This window comes from Myxocyprinus asiaticus, chromosome 22 (genome assembly GCF_019703515.2).
Source record: "Myxocyprinus asiaticus isolate MX2 ecotype Aquarium Trade chromosome 22, UBuf_Myxa_2, whole genome shotgun sequence".
In the NCBI taxonomy this organism is placed as follows: Eukaryota; Metazoa; Chordata; class Actinopteri; order Cypriniformes; family Catostomidae; genus Myxocyprinus; species Myxocyprinus asiaticus.
The window spans coordinates 44,265,648-44,280,877 of NC_059365.1; the positions used below are offsets into that span (position 1 = coordinate 44,265,648).

General features: G+C 42.4%; 1 protein-coding gene across 6 annotated transcripts in view; it reads left to right on the forward strand.

Annotated features, from left to right (window-relative positions):
* Window positions 1-2,133: 2,133 nt before the first annotated feature.
* The window catches only part of LOC127413307 (myotilin-like), a 63,727-nt gene continuing 50,630 nt past the window's right edge, over window positions 2,134-15,230 (forward strand). For 2 of the 6 annotated variants that reach the window (XM_051650327.1, XM_051650331.1), the window contains exon 1: window positions 2,139-2,430. The gene's annotated coding sequence lies outside the window, so the exon portion shown is untranslated. Of the gene's footprint in view, window positions 2,431-15,230 lie in introns of all 6 variants that reach the window. The other 4 variants (XM_051650326.1, XM_051650329.1, XM_051650330.1 and 1 more) reach the window with 3 other exon arrangements.

Genomic DNA, 15,230 nt, shown 5'->3' on the forward strand with positions numbered 1-15,230 from the left:
AACGTTTACATTTCTACTATTGTCCTGTGTTACAGAGGGTGGCTCTTAGACACTCATCTCTGTTTTTTTTTCTTAAACTCTGAGATCGAGCATTTATGACCAAATAAATAAATAATGTATAATAATCATTTGGCTGATTTCTAGCTCTACTTGTGCTCTCTAAACTAGTGTGACCAGTACATTTGCAGTGTTAAAAGAAAATCAAACTGCTTGCCTTCAAACATTATTATTATTATTTACATTATTATTATTATTTTATTATGTTTTTCATAGGGAACACATACTCAACAGGACAATTGTTTGTTGCTTCTATTTCAAAATTATGTATCTGTCATATGTAATAATATCAATAAAAACAAAATAATAAAAAAAATTAATTCTACATGTTCGGCATTTTAAAATGAAAGTCAATATATGTATTGTTTGTTGGCATGGGTGAAAATTAGAAAGACCAAAAAGATGAAAAATGTAAGGACTTACATTGACATCAATATCATGTCCCGCTGTCAGTGATATAAATAAGGACATTGAAACAATATTTATAACACAGAATCAAGTACTTATAAGAGGCCAGAGATTCTACATCAGTTGGTCTTTTCTGAAAGTATTAAATAAGCCTTTTCTCTGGTATAAGGTTTCTGTTTAGTGTGTGGTAGTCAGTGTTACCAATTTGGGGAATTTGTCACAAAATGTAGTGATTTTCTCATAGCTGCTGTGACTTCTAATGATGTTTTGCGACAAGGAGCTATTTTGGCGATTTTTAAATATATTTGGTGACTTTGGACAATTAATTATCAAACACACAAGCAAAGTCATACTATGTGTTAAGAAGTCAGATCTAACAAAATATGCATTGACCACTAAGCACATCATGAGTGCAAAACCCAAAAGCAGGTGTGTATGTACTCATTTGCATCACTAGGAATTTGTCTGTTGCTGAGACTGAATGCACCTTAGACCTTTACATTTCTAAACATGGATCAGTCAATTTACCACTTAGAAGATTTATGTAAAGCCTGTTTTAAAGCTGCTCTCATCAAATTACATACTACTGTGAACTTTTTTTGTGCCCATTTTATTTTTTTTATAATATACACATACATTAGGCCTATATATAGTGAGACTTTCGAGGTGGTTCTGGAAATTTTCAGAGGGAGAAGTTTGGCAACACTGGTGGTGGTCAGAGAGAGTGAGTGTTGGGGTGGTCAGCCTTATCCTTAAGTTTCACAACCAAAAGTCTTTATGATTGGGTGTGTGTGGGTACTAGGCCTCTAAAAGTTGTGTGTTATAGAGAGAGAGAGAGAGAGAGAGAGAGAGAGAAAGGTGAGTAAAAATACTTGTGGTTAGTCAGTTAGTGTTATTAAACTTTGGCAGACTCAAACCATTCTTTTGCTTCAGGCCAAAAGTCAACCTCTTGGATATTTTTACATTAGTTCTCTCTGGAGATGGTCACCAGCAATCAGAGTATTTTCTGTATGTGGTGACTTATTCACAACACTCTTTTAAACATCTCCAACGGTCAACCAACTATTGCTCAAACACATCTGTCAACTGAAAACCAGCAGTCAACCAACTATCACTCAAAAACATCTGTCAACCCTAACAGTCAACCAACTATCACTTAGACACATATGACAACCACATCTTAATGGTCAACGGTCAAATAACTATTGCTCAAACACATCGGTCAACCAAATCCTAATGGTCAATGGTCAAACAACTATAAGTCAAACAAATCTGTCAACCACAGCTGGTCAACCACACCCTAACTGACAGACACGCCCCCCTCATTAATCATCCCTATCTTATCAATCATTTATTTGTGACATTTGCCGTATTATATTAACTACTTGCAAGTCTTTTAGCACGCACAGGGTGACGACCCTCAGTCTTGTAATGTGTAACTGGCTTAACCAACCAAACAACCAAGCCATTCTCCCTGGGAGAGGGCTAGACAGAATTAAGTTTAATAGAAGAGGTATCTTTGCTGCATGTTAGCTTCTTGCAAATGCTATTTTGATCCCTAAGGCTGAGAACATGAATGTGGTCTATATTTAACACCCAAGTGTTTGGTTCAGCCGTTTACTGTGGAGTCAGCTGTGTCAGATGAATAGACTGAAATCTGAGACAGGACTAGAACTTACTTCCTCACTTTTCTCTGCACCTTATACCTACCTAGACAACCTGCAGTCAGTCTGGACTGCCGTCAGTTTACCTACAGCCTGGACTGAGTGCTCATTCCATCTCCACCATTTCTATCTCTGTGTAGAAGACAACCTGTCAAAGAGGGGGTGAGAAAGACTTTCTGCACTCTCTTTGAGAGGGGAAGAGGGCAATAAGGTGTGCAGATTCTTCATGACACCCTTTAGTCTTGGTGTTGTCAGCACAGTGGATTTTTTATTGTCCCCTCAGCTCTAACAGGATACACTGGTAAGGCTCCGATTTGTGAAACAGGTGCGACATATGCAGAGAATATATATTTTTTTGTCTGAAAGGTGCCAACTTGATATAAGGAACATGCATTGTATTCTGGTTGTAAGATGTTCTGATGTAACTTTATATACCGACTTTGCATTTCTTTAAACATGTGGACCTTGTTTTCTTGCTCATGTTTGATGGACAGACATTACATGGCTGTGCCAAAAATACAACTGTCTGCATTGCGGTTTTTGAGACATCTTGTTGATCATTGGTGCTGCAGTCCATGGGTGCCAGCACTCCACTCTCAGGTCAAACAATGTTAGGCTGAATTCAGATAATTTTGTGAGGACATAAAATTTTAGATTCATCCTTTAAGAACTGAACACCACAAGAAGTTTTTAAGTAAAATTAGTTCTTATAGTATATGTCCAACATTATGTATATTCAAATTCCCATAATCAGATCACATCAAATTAAGCATTTAAGTAAAAAAAAAAAAAAAAAAAAAAACACATACACGCAGGAAAAAAAATAATTGGTCATGGTACTAAACAGATAAAAGTGTGTTACAATAAATTCTATAAAATGTACAGAGCCCCTCGCAATAAGTTTAGCATTTCCTCACAATTATTTTGCATTTCCTCACAATAAACTAACTATGGTTTTACTATAGTAATATTGTAGTAACCATGAAAGTACACTAGTAACCATGTTTTGGCGCAAAGCATGGTTTTACTATAGTTATATTGTAGTAAACATTACTGTAGTAATCATGGTTAATCTTGTGGCTACTACAGTTTTACAACAAAAAACATGATTACTGTAGTAAAAACATGGTTACATTTTTTATAAGGGTTAACCAAGGTTTTACTACAGTAACCATAGTTGTACTATTACTATAGTAAAATCATTGTAAATTTTATGGTTACTTTATATGGTTTTACTACAAATGCTATAGTTAAACTATGGTTACACAAATAAAACCATAGTTCATTTATTGTGAGTGAACCCAAAATAACTGGGTGGGAATGCAAAACTATTTCAGAAAATAAATTTCCTCTCTGTTTTCTAAGGGGCTCCATAAAAATAAGCTAAAATATTTAAAGGTATTTTGCCAGTTAAAGAGATGGTTCACCAAAAATGAAAAATCTGTCATACTTTACTCATCATCATGTCATTCTAAACCTGTATGATTTTTTTTTTCATTCACAAGGTTCTGTTCGGCAGACTGAGAGTCTCAGTTACTGTTCACTTTCATTGCATCTAGCATCTAATTTTGTGTTCAAAAGATGAAAAAGCTGTAGAGGTTTTGAACAACAAAAGGTGACTAAATGGTGACAGAATTTTCATTTTTAGGTGGAGTATTCCTTTGAGCACACATGAGGAAAACACATAAGTCAGGCACAGAAGTAGAGAAAAAATAATTTGTTTTTATAGCACTAATTGCACAAAAGTGTGTTAGAATGTGGCCTTAGATGTACTGTATATATGGACTAATTGTATTTGGTCAAGCAAAGATAATAAAGAAAAACATAATTTTGTCAAAAGTTTATATTTAAAAGTTGCATTTAGATTTGTATTTTTTGATTTATTAATTAGTATTAATTAATATACAGTTTGTATCTATATGTTTATTTGAATATATTTAATAATGATATTGTATTTAATAGTATTCAGGTGTTTGAATATTTAGCAAGTTAATTTATTAAATTCTACATAAGGATATGTTCTTGAAAAAAATACTTTTGCTAATTAAATATTGCCACTTGCTTTTATCATTATACTGTATCTAATCATAACATTGACGTGTTTCGTCACACCTCAAAATAATGGTTCTTTAACAGTTCTTTGCAGAACCTTAGAAATGGTGTTCTTATCTAGAACCAATTTAACCTTTTTTTTTTAAAGTGTAAAGTACCTCACTATACCTAAATGCTACTTTGATAGACAAACCTCATGACAGTCCATTCTCTGTATAGTATATTTAATGACTCTATTGAGTAAAAACAAAATCACATTCACAAAAGTTCAATTAAAGGAATATTCCAGGTTCAATACAAGTTAAGCTTGTATAATTTCAACTCATCCTTCCTTTTCTTTAAAAAAGCAAAAATCAAAATTGCAGTGAGGCACTTACAATGGAAGTTAATGGGACCAATTTTTGGAGGGTTTAACCCTCTGGGGTCTGAGGGTGTTTTGGGCCCTGGAGAAGTTTTGACATGCCTTGACATTTGTGCTTTTTTCAGTTGCTTAAAAACATATTAATGGCTAAAGTCTGATAACACTGTATTCAGCACAAACTGGGCTACAATAATATGTGAACAACATGTACATACATGTTTGTATTTTTGAGAAAATAACGTTTATGCATGGTTTTTGAAAAAACACAAATTTTAAGTCGCTGAAATAAGGCCATATAACGTCCTGGTTACTTTCGTAACCTCCAGGGAACGAGACGTTGTGTCGATGTAGTGACACTAGGGGTCACTCTTGAGAGCCCCAAACACCTCTGCTTTTTTGAAAAAAGGCCAATGAGAATTGGCGAGTGGAATTTGCATGCCACTCCCCCGGACATACGAGTATAAAAGGAGCTGGTATGCAACCAGTCATTCAGGTTTTGTGCTGAGGAGCCGAGACCAGGTCCCGGCCATTTCAGCGGGTAGTTCAGCATTGTGGCAAGAGGGACACAACGTCTCGTTCCCTCCATCAGGGAACAGAGGTTACGAAAGTAACCAGGACGTTCCCTATCTGTCACTCACTCGACGTTGTGTCGATGTAGTGACACTAGGGGTCCCTATACAAAACACCACAACTAGCTGAACGGTGTTATGTGAACTGGCGGTGTGTGACGGGCAGACTGCTGTGTGCCTCGTAGCCAGCGCACCAGGCCATCACGTAACCTCCCCCAACACTCTTATGAGCATCGAATGGTCCATCAGGAACAAGTCGACTGCCCAACTATAGGGACAGGCTAGCCCAGCCGAGGCCTCTTTCCCTCTCTTTTCTCCCCAAAAAGAGTGGAATTTGTTAACTGACTGGGAGCCAAGTGTCTGTGTCAGGGGGTGTCCCTCCCAAGGGGAAGACACTGCGAAGACAACACCCCGCCCAAAAAGAGGGGGGTATTTTGAGTGGAATATGTCACATGGTCTTACCGAGTCTTGTCAGAAGTATGTCATGTGGAGAGGTCCCATGGTAGGTCCTACCCGAAGGGGGAGGAGTTTCTACAGAGCATGGCGACCGGGGGCAGAGGGGCCTCTGCCCAAGGAAGACGCAGTTTGCCGACAGGGAAACGATTTTGCGGAAGATATCACATGGGGTCGCCTTCAGGGAACCAGCCCATGTGGAGCATCTACCTCAGTACAGGGGCTCATTAGCGCACGTACTGGGCTGGTCAGCGAGTTTCTCCACAAAGTCAACTGCCAGAGGGCTAAGGAGGAAAGTCATCCAGGGATCACAGTCGTGAACATGACTGGGAGTCAAGAGTGCACATCTTCACCTCAAGGGAGGGGAAAGGCGCTATGCGCAAGCGGTACACCCGGCCAGTAGTCCCGGAACTTACCTGCTCGTGCCTGCCAATACACGGGATGAGACCGGCTCAACCCGGAGATTTTAGAACCTTGTAAAGGTGTTGGGTGTTGCCTAGCCTGCTGCTCTGCAGATGTCTGCCAAAGAGGTGCCACTGGCCAGGGCCCAGGAGGCCGCCACACTCCTGGTGGAGTGGGCTCGTAACCCCGCAGGGGGTGGCATGTCCTGAGCCTGATATGCCATCGCAACAGCGTCAATGACCCAGTGGGCGATACCCTGTTTGGAAACAGCGCTTCCTTTCTGCTGTCCACCAAAGCAAACAAAGAGCTGTTTAGAGCTTCTAAGGCTCTGCGTGCGATCCAAATAGATGCGTAAAGCTCGCACCGGACACAGCAACGCCAAGGCTGGGTCTGCCTCCTCCTGTCACGAGGACCGTGAGATCCGAGAACCACGTCTGGGTTGGCCAGTAGGGTGCTACTATGATGATCTGCTCCTCGTCCTCCCTGACCTTGCACAGGGTCTGTGCAAGTAGGCTCACTGGGGGAAACGTGTATTTGCATAGTCCAGGAGGCCAGCTGTGTGCCATCGCATCTATACCGAGGGGTGCCTCGGTCAGGGCATACCAAAGCGGGCAGTGGGAGGATTCACGGGAAGCAAACAGGTCTACCTGTGCTCGACAAAATCGACTCCAAATCAGCTGGACCACATGAGGGTGGAGTCTCCACTCTCCCCTGAGGGTAACCTGACATAACAGCGCATCCACTGCGGTGTTGAGGTCGCCCGGGATGTGAGTGGCTCATAGCGACTTGAGGCGCTGTTGACTCCAGAGGAGGAGACGGCAGGCGAGTTATGGCATGCAGTGGGAGCGTAGACCACCTTGGCGGTTGATGTACGCTACCGTCGCTGTGTTTTCCATCCAGACCAACACGTGCTTGCCCTGGATCAACGGCCGAAACCTCCGCAGGGTGAGCAGTACTGCCAACAACTCTAGGCAGTTGATGTGCCAACGCAGCCGCGGGCCAGTCCAGGAGTCGGCGGCTGTGTGCCCATTGCATCTGGCACCCCAGCCCGTCTTTAAGGCATCTGTTGTAACCATGACGCACCTGGAGACCTGCTCTAGGGGAACCCCTGCCCGTAGGGTCAGTCCAAGCCCGTAGGGTCAGTCCAAGGGCTGAAGAGACGGCGACAGATCGGCGTGATGGTCACGCGATGTGTCCTGCGGCGCCATGCCCATCTCGGGACTCGAGTCTGAAGCCAGTGCTGAAGCGGTCTCATATGCATCAACCCGAGCGGTGTGGCCACCGCTGAGGATGCCATATGCCCCAGGAACCTCTGAAAAATTTTCAGTGGAACTGCTGTTCTCTGTCTGAACGCCTTCAGACAGTTCAGCACCGACTGTGCGCGCTTGTTCATGAGGCGTGCTGTCATCGAGACTGAGTCCAACTCCAAACTGAGAAAAGAGATGCTCTGAACCGGGGAGAACTTGCTCTTTTCCCAGTTGACCCGAAGCCCCAGTCGGCTGAGGTGCCGGAGCACGAGGTCCCTGTGTGTGCACAGCAACTCTCGAGAGTGAGCTAGGATTAGCCATTCGTCGAGATAGTTGAGGATGCGGACGCCAAATTCCTTTAGCGGGGCAAGGGCTGCCTCTGCGACCTTCGTGAAGATGCGAGGGGACAAGGACAGGCCGAAGGGGAGGACCTTGTACTGGTACGCCTGGCCTTCGAAGGCAAACTGCAGGAAGGGTCTGTGTCAAGGTAAGACCGAGGCGTGGAAGTACCCGTCCTTCAGGTCTACCGCCGCGAACCAATCTTGATGCCAGACGCTCGCTAGAATGAGTTTTTGTGTCAGCATCTTGGACAGGAGTCTGTGCAAAGCCCGGTTCAGTACTCGCAGGCCCAGGATTGGTCACAACCCACCGCCTTTCTTCGATACGATGAAGTAAGGGCTGTAGAACCCTTTCTTCATCTCGGCTGGAGGGACAGGCTCTATATCGTGCCCTTGTGCAGAAGGGTAGCGATCTCCGCATGCAAGGTAGTGGCGTTCTCGCCCTTCACACTGCTGAACATGGGTGAGCACCTGGCGAACTGAATTGCGTAGCTGAGTCGGACGGTCCGGGTCAGCCATCGTGACGGGTTGGAAAGCGCGGGCCATGCGCTCAAACTCCGGGCGAGGGGGACCAAGGGAATGATCACGTCGGACATACCGGCGGGTGGGGCCTCGTGGCGGGGCGGAGCTCGAGGCACCATGTCGAGGGGATTTGAGCCCCGTGGCCGTGCTGAGTCGAGGGACATCGAAGCACTTACCTGGCTCCTGCTTCCCACCATAAGATTGGCCATGGAGGGGGGAGGAGTCTCGTCCCCGTAGTCCACTGGACCCAATCCCGTATGGGTGTGTTTGTGCCACAGCTGGGCACACAGGGGCGGGGGGACCGCCGCTGGAGCGCCATATCTGCAAAGATGGGACGGTGGACAGTCGTCGTGATGACGGCCGTGTGCACCGGACATGTAACCCAGGGAACAAGAAAACCGCTCTTTTGTTGATGTTTTGGGTACCGCAGCCTCTTGGACATGCAGCGAAATTAAATGAAAATGAAACAAAAGATTCTCCTCCCGGCCTTCCACCGGGGGATGGAGTGGTCTGCTCACCAGCTCCAGAGAAGCGGGTCTCCTTGCCCCTGGGTCACCCATCTCAGGGGCGCTTCGAAGCCTTCCTCGGGTTCTTAGAGGCCAGCCGTGAGACGGGTGGTGTCTGCTTCCTGCGCTAGGCTCCACGCCGGGGCCGGGCCACAGGGGCGGGCTGCGGTGGAGCTGGTGTTGTTGTTGCAAGAGGATGCCCTTGGCGACGAGCAGACGGGGTGCAGGGCCTTGAGCCGTGCCGGGGCAGGATGTGTTGTATGGCCTCCATCTGCTGCTTCACTGCCGAGAACTGCTGAGCAAAGTCCTCGACGGTGTCGCCGAATAGGCCAAACTGGGAGATGGGGGCGTCAAGGAACCGTGCCTTGTCAGCCTCTCGCATCTCAACCAAGTTGAGCCAAAGGTAGCACTCATGGACCACCAGGGTGGACATCGCCTGCCCGAGAGAACGCACTGTGACCTTCGTCGCCCAGAGAGTGATGTCAGTCGCTGAGTGCTGTTCCTGCATCAATCCCAGGTCAGAACTACCCTTGTGCAGTTCTTTTAGCGCCTTGGCTTGGTGTAATTGCAGGAGAGCCATGGTGTTCAGGGTGGAAGCGGCTTGTCCAGCGGCACCGTAGGCCTTAGCCGTCAGGGACAACATAAACCTACAGGCCCTGGACAGGAGATTTGGGCGCTCTATCCACCTGGGGGATCACCGAATACCCCCTGGCCGCTCCACTGTCGAGGGTAGCAAGAGCGGGGGAGCTGAAAGACCGGGACCGGGCAGTAAAAGGTGCCTCCCACGATCTTGTCAGCTCCTCATGCACTTCCAGGAAGAAACCCCGAGCCTAGGAACCAATCGTCGAGCCGCGAGGGTTCAGGGGAGAGTGGAGAGCATGTCCGTCATTTCCGCATCAGCCTGGGACTGGGCAACCACTCCCAAAGGAGGAAGCCCATTCGAAGCCTCCGCGTCCGACTGGACAAGCCCGCTCTCCGATGCTGCACTCGATACCTCGTCTTCTTCCCGGGCTCTGAACGAGAGGTCGAACTCGCCCTGAGACGAGCGGGCGATCTCATCCGAGCTCCCGACCGGGGCAAGCGAGCGTGTTGGGGAATGGGAGGTCCGTGGAGGGATACCCGGCAGAGGTGGTCCCATTGATGTCCCCAAATCGCCCCCAGTGCTAACCGGCACGGCCTCATACCGTAGGTAGAAGGACCGAAGTGGGGAGCCGCTGTGGTGGCTTGCTTTCTTACGAATGCAAGCCACGACCGCAACGTTGCCATGGTCATGTTCTCGCAGTGAGGACAAGACCCATCCACAAACGATGTCTCCGCGTGGGCAGCGCACAGACACGTAAGACAGCGATCATGGCCGTCAGAAGCAGAGAGATAACGACCGCAACTAGGAATAACACACAAACGGAAAGGCATCTTTAAAAAGACGTTCCATGTGTGCCGCTCTTTTAGAAAGAAAATATACTCTTTTTAGAATATACTCTTTTAGTTGTTCTGCCGAAGCACCCAGGGGCGTTCTCTGCACTCCACGGGTGCAGAGGGAGAGAAGCCGCTGAAATGCACCGTAGAATCCAGCAGATGAGGTGAATGACCTTTGCGAATGAATTCAGCTTCAATGAATAGAATCGCTCGGCTCCGAAGAGAAAATCTGAATGAGTGGTTGCATACCAGCTCCTTTTATACCCGTATGTCCGGGGAAGTGGCATGCAAACTCGCCAATTCTCATTGGCCTTTTTAAAAAAAAGCAGAGGTGTTTGGGGCTCTCAAGAGTGACCCCTAGTGTCACTACATCGACACAACGTCGAGTGAGTGACAGATAGGGAACACATACTAAACATTTGTTCACAAGACTTTTGAGAACTGGATCTTGTAGCCAAGAGTTTTTGCTAGAAAAATTATGTGAAAACCATCCTGATCAATCATTCATACAAAACAATATAGTCATTTAACTTTTGTAAGACACTTTTAGTGTTAGAAAGGCCATATGCGAGGAGGCGTGGATGATCATGAATACTGATGTGATTCACACCTGAGGAGACAAAGACCCCTCCCCTGAGAGAGAATGAATGTGAGGAGACTTAATGATTGAATGTATTGTTTGTAGTTTAAGTTAAAAGAAGTAATCTGACTATACATTTTCTTTACACAAAGACTTTACTTAAAAACTTTAGACCTACACTACCATTTAAAAGTTTTAGATCTGTAAAAATTTTTAACGTTTTTAAAAGAAGTCTCTTCTGCTCACCAAGGCTGCATTTATTTGATCCAAAATCCAGCAAAAACAGTGATATTGTGAAATATTTTTACAATTTAAAATAACTGTTTTCTATTTGAATATATTGTAAAATGCAATTTATTCCTGTGATCAAAGCTGAATTTTCAGCATCATTACTGCAGTCTTCAGTGTCACATGATCCTTCAGAAATCATTCTAATATGCTGATTTTCTAATATGGGCATATTTACAGCACATTTTACACATTTACACCCGAACAGATATTTGCAAGCACAAACTTCATTGATGATAATGAAGCAGCATAAACACTAGTTAAAATATAATCTAAACTTTCATATTATTTTTATATCATATTACATATCATATTTATATCATACAGCATACAATTTAAATACCTGCTTTAGCTGAAACAACATTTAAATGTAACTAAAACTCGCCTATTAGGACATATTTCAAATTTCAATACTTTGAATACTGGCTGGCAAGTCTGGAAATAATCCAACTAGTAAAATATGTACATGTTTAAGGCATTGTTGGGGGCGTTTACCATTTGCATTGATCGCCACATTACCGTATGAATAGTGCCCTCTGCTGGTGGGTGTGAGCACATCAGGGATAATTAGCTCAGCCAGGAGAAACTGTACATCGCTTTGTTTCATACAGATTACATTGCAGGAGAATATTTGTTTTAAATTTGAATTGTTTTATTTAAAAGTAGACATTTTAAGCTTTCTTTAGACATATGTTTCATGTTTGTCTGATAGATATTCGTGGAGTTTCAGTTCATTTTTGTGACGTGTTTCAGAAAGATGCTCGCAGAGATAGAGATGTCTGAAAGCGCACCCTGTTTATTTTCTTTATTTTACAAAAGCACAAGGTTTTGTTGTTATTGTGAGTGTACACAAATAAAAGTAGTTCCTTTATAGTCTCTAATGATGTCCAAAAATGACAGAGTATTTTAAGTTGTTTCCGCTGTTATGAGGAAAAATCCAGCCGGCGCGTCTGTCGACCCCAGAGGTGGAAATGAGAAGCTTTAATTTGATAAAACCACTTACGTTAATTCTTCTGTTAAAGCTGGTGTATTATTTGAGCTGTAAAGTTGTTTAAATCATCATTTTTACAGTCATTTTAGGGTTTAAGGGTTTGTTGACATTACATCATCATGCCACAAAGTTGTAAAATTGGCTATAACTTTACACAGAAAAGGTTAGTAAGTGATTTTATCACACTAAAATCATGTTAACACACATATTGTTTATTTCTTGTGGCTAAACTTTTGAAACAGTGAGTACTTTATGCCACAAATCCTGTTGATTGAGCTTAACTTGTATTGAACCCAGAATATTAGTTTAATCCTGGTGATCATTCATGCAACGTTATCAGTACCACCTTATGATGACACATATAGGATGAACACTTTAAAATAAAGTGGTATTTGTTAACATAAGTAAATGCATTAGTTATCATGAACTAAATATATATATATATATATATATATATATCTATATAATTTTTTTTGTTGTTGTTGTTATATTATTTTTTTAATCCCCTTTTCTCCCAATTTGGAATGCTCAATTCCCACTACTGAGTAGGTCCTCGTGGTGGTGCGGTTACTTACCTCAATCCGGGTGGCGGAGGACAAGTCTCAGTAGCCTCTGCTTCTGAGACAGTCAATTTGCGCATCTTATCACGTGGCCCGTTGTGCATGACACCGCGGAGACTCACAGCATTTGGAGGCTCATGCTACTCTCCGCGATCCACACACAACTTACCACGCGCCCCATTGAGAGCGAGAACCACTAATTGCGACCACGAGGAGGTTACCCCATGTGACTCTACCCTCCCTAGCAACTAGGCTAATTTGGTTGCTTAGGAGACCTGGCTGGAGTCACTCAACACACCCTGGATTCAAACTCGCGACTCCAGGGGTAGTAGTAGCGTCAATACTTGCTGAGCTACTCAGGCCCCCCAATATTTTTTTTTAACAGAATTTATTAATCTTGGTTAATGTTATTTTGTTCATCGCTAGTTCGTGTTAGTTCATATCGCATTAACTAATGTTAAATTATCAAATGTTTTCATTTTTACTATATGTTGATATCAGAATCAGTATCAGAATGAGCTTTATTGCCAAGTATGCTTACACATACAAGGAATTTGTCTTGGTGACAGAAGCTTCCAGCTTTATTGCACAAACAATACAACAACAAGAGATAATAAAAAAATAGAATAAAAATAAAAAGCAAATAGAAAATATAAGTATACACCGAAATGCACAATATATATATATATATACAAATCTGTTATATACAGATAACAGATTAACATTAACCAAAACAATTAATAAATCCTGTAAAAGTGTTGTTCATTGTTAGTTCATGTTTACTATTGTTGTTAACTAATGTTAACGCATACAACCTTATTGTAAAGTATTATTGGATGATTTTTTGTGATTAAACTTTTGTAAGTAAAACCTTTTCCTTTAAGACGCCACTTTGTTAAAGCATTCCAAACCAGGGTGAAGGATTTATCCTGCACCATGTGTTTCTAAATCTAACACACAGAAGGCACAACCAAATTAGCTCAGAGCTCTACTCAGGTTTCGTTGTCTCTTTCTACATGAGCACCATTGAAAAGACATAACAGTGACCCACAGAAGGGATTACACTCATGGTGATGGATGAAGTCATTTGAATCAATGGCCTGTTTGCAAATTTTGCATTTAGTATCTAGGACAGAAGACACTGAGAATATAGAAAAGATAAAGAGAGTCATTGTGGGAAAGGATTTAGTGTTTTGAGTGATGTTCATTTCCATTTTTATGCTCTACATGATTGTCTATGGCATCTTTCTTTTCATTGTTGTTTAATTTGATCTGTCATACAGTGAGGTTCAAAATTATGGGCCACATTGAAAATCTGACATTCTGTAAGTTTCATGAGATAAGGCAGGGCATTCATGATGAACTGTCAGTTTGGGCATTCGTGATGAACTTTCAAAATGTATAGTATTTATTACCTGGGAGAAGGTACACACGAGTTGTGATGTCGGAGCTGCCAGTCCCTTGAGACATATAGAAAGATAAAAAAATGATAATGAAGCTTTGAAGAAAGTTAGTAATGTTGTTGGTTTTGTGAGTTGTTTTCTGAATTTTGCTATCAAACCTATGAATTAAATTATTGTGTGTAAGTTTGTTGAGCATATAGATGAATTTCATATTTTTTTATTTAATATTAACTCAGCATTTCTTATTATTATTGTCATTATTATTACTGTTTTTACAGTTATTAGGCAATAATTTAAAATGGTCTTACAACAACAACAACAACTTAGCAAATAGGGAGTAGAAATTCAGATATGATTTAAATATCAAGGTTTTGCAAGTGTAGAAATAAATCACACATGTACACATTAACCCTGTAAAGCCTGACATATGAAATAATTGTCCACGTTTACAGTGGTTTAATGAGAGTGCAATATTAATCTACTATATATAATGCTGAATATTATGTATAATAATGCTATGGGGGAATATAATCCTAATGTCAATTGACATGTCTATATTATTTAACTGGATAAGCATGCACTTCCATTAAATAGCGTATGCATTTAAAAAAATAATTATTAGATGTAATCAGAGACAATACTATTTGAGAAAGACACAATTTTAATTTAAAATATTTTAAATGTATGTAATCAGTGACACTGTGTAAGCACCATATGTATCTAACATAATTCTGTATTTTCAGTAAGCAGTATCATTAGCTAGTCCTAGTACATCTCTGATGGACCATTTAGCACTTCTTTTAACTACATTTTTAAGGAAACAAACTGTTTTGCATATGACTATAAAGTCATAATAATAATAATAATAAACTTTCAATATTAACTTTTCTTAATTCAGGTTTAGTTTAAAGAATTGTGAAACAAACTGAACCATGAGTTCAGTATCGTGAACCGAACCGAATCGTAAGATGAGTGAACCATTACACCCCTATTTAGAAGTGAGTAGTTTTTCGAGATTTATGATTATACTGTAAATCACTTTCACGAATCAGCCCCCAAATGTACTCATCATACTTCAAAGTGTCTTGATGCTGTTGTAATCCTCTTTGAGGTGCACCGAGTGAGCCAGGGGAAGAGACGGGTACTTGTTACCTTTATGAGCACGGCTTTGAGGCTCCTGGATGAGCTGTCAATGAAGAGGCGACACTCTGGTTACAGGAGATTCCGATTGCCTTGAACATACTGGTCACATTGTGGCAGAAGCAGAGCCCATCTTGATGGGTGAAGAAGCTGGAAAATGGTTGGTGACGCATCCTCTGATCTGCAACTTGCACATTTTCATCCAACAAATTCCACTGCTTGAGCCTAGATGTCAAAAGCTCGGTACTGGACTTGGTGAGACCAAGATCTCTA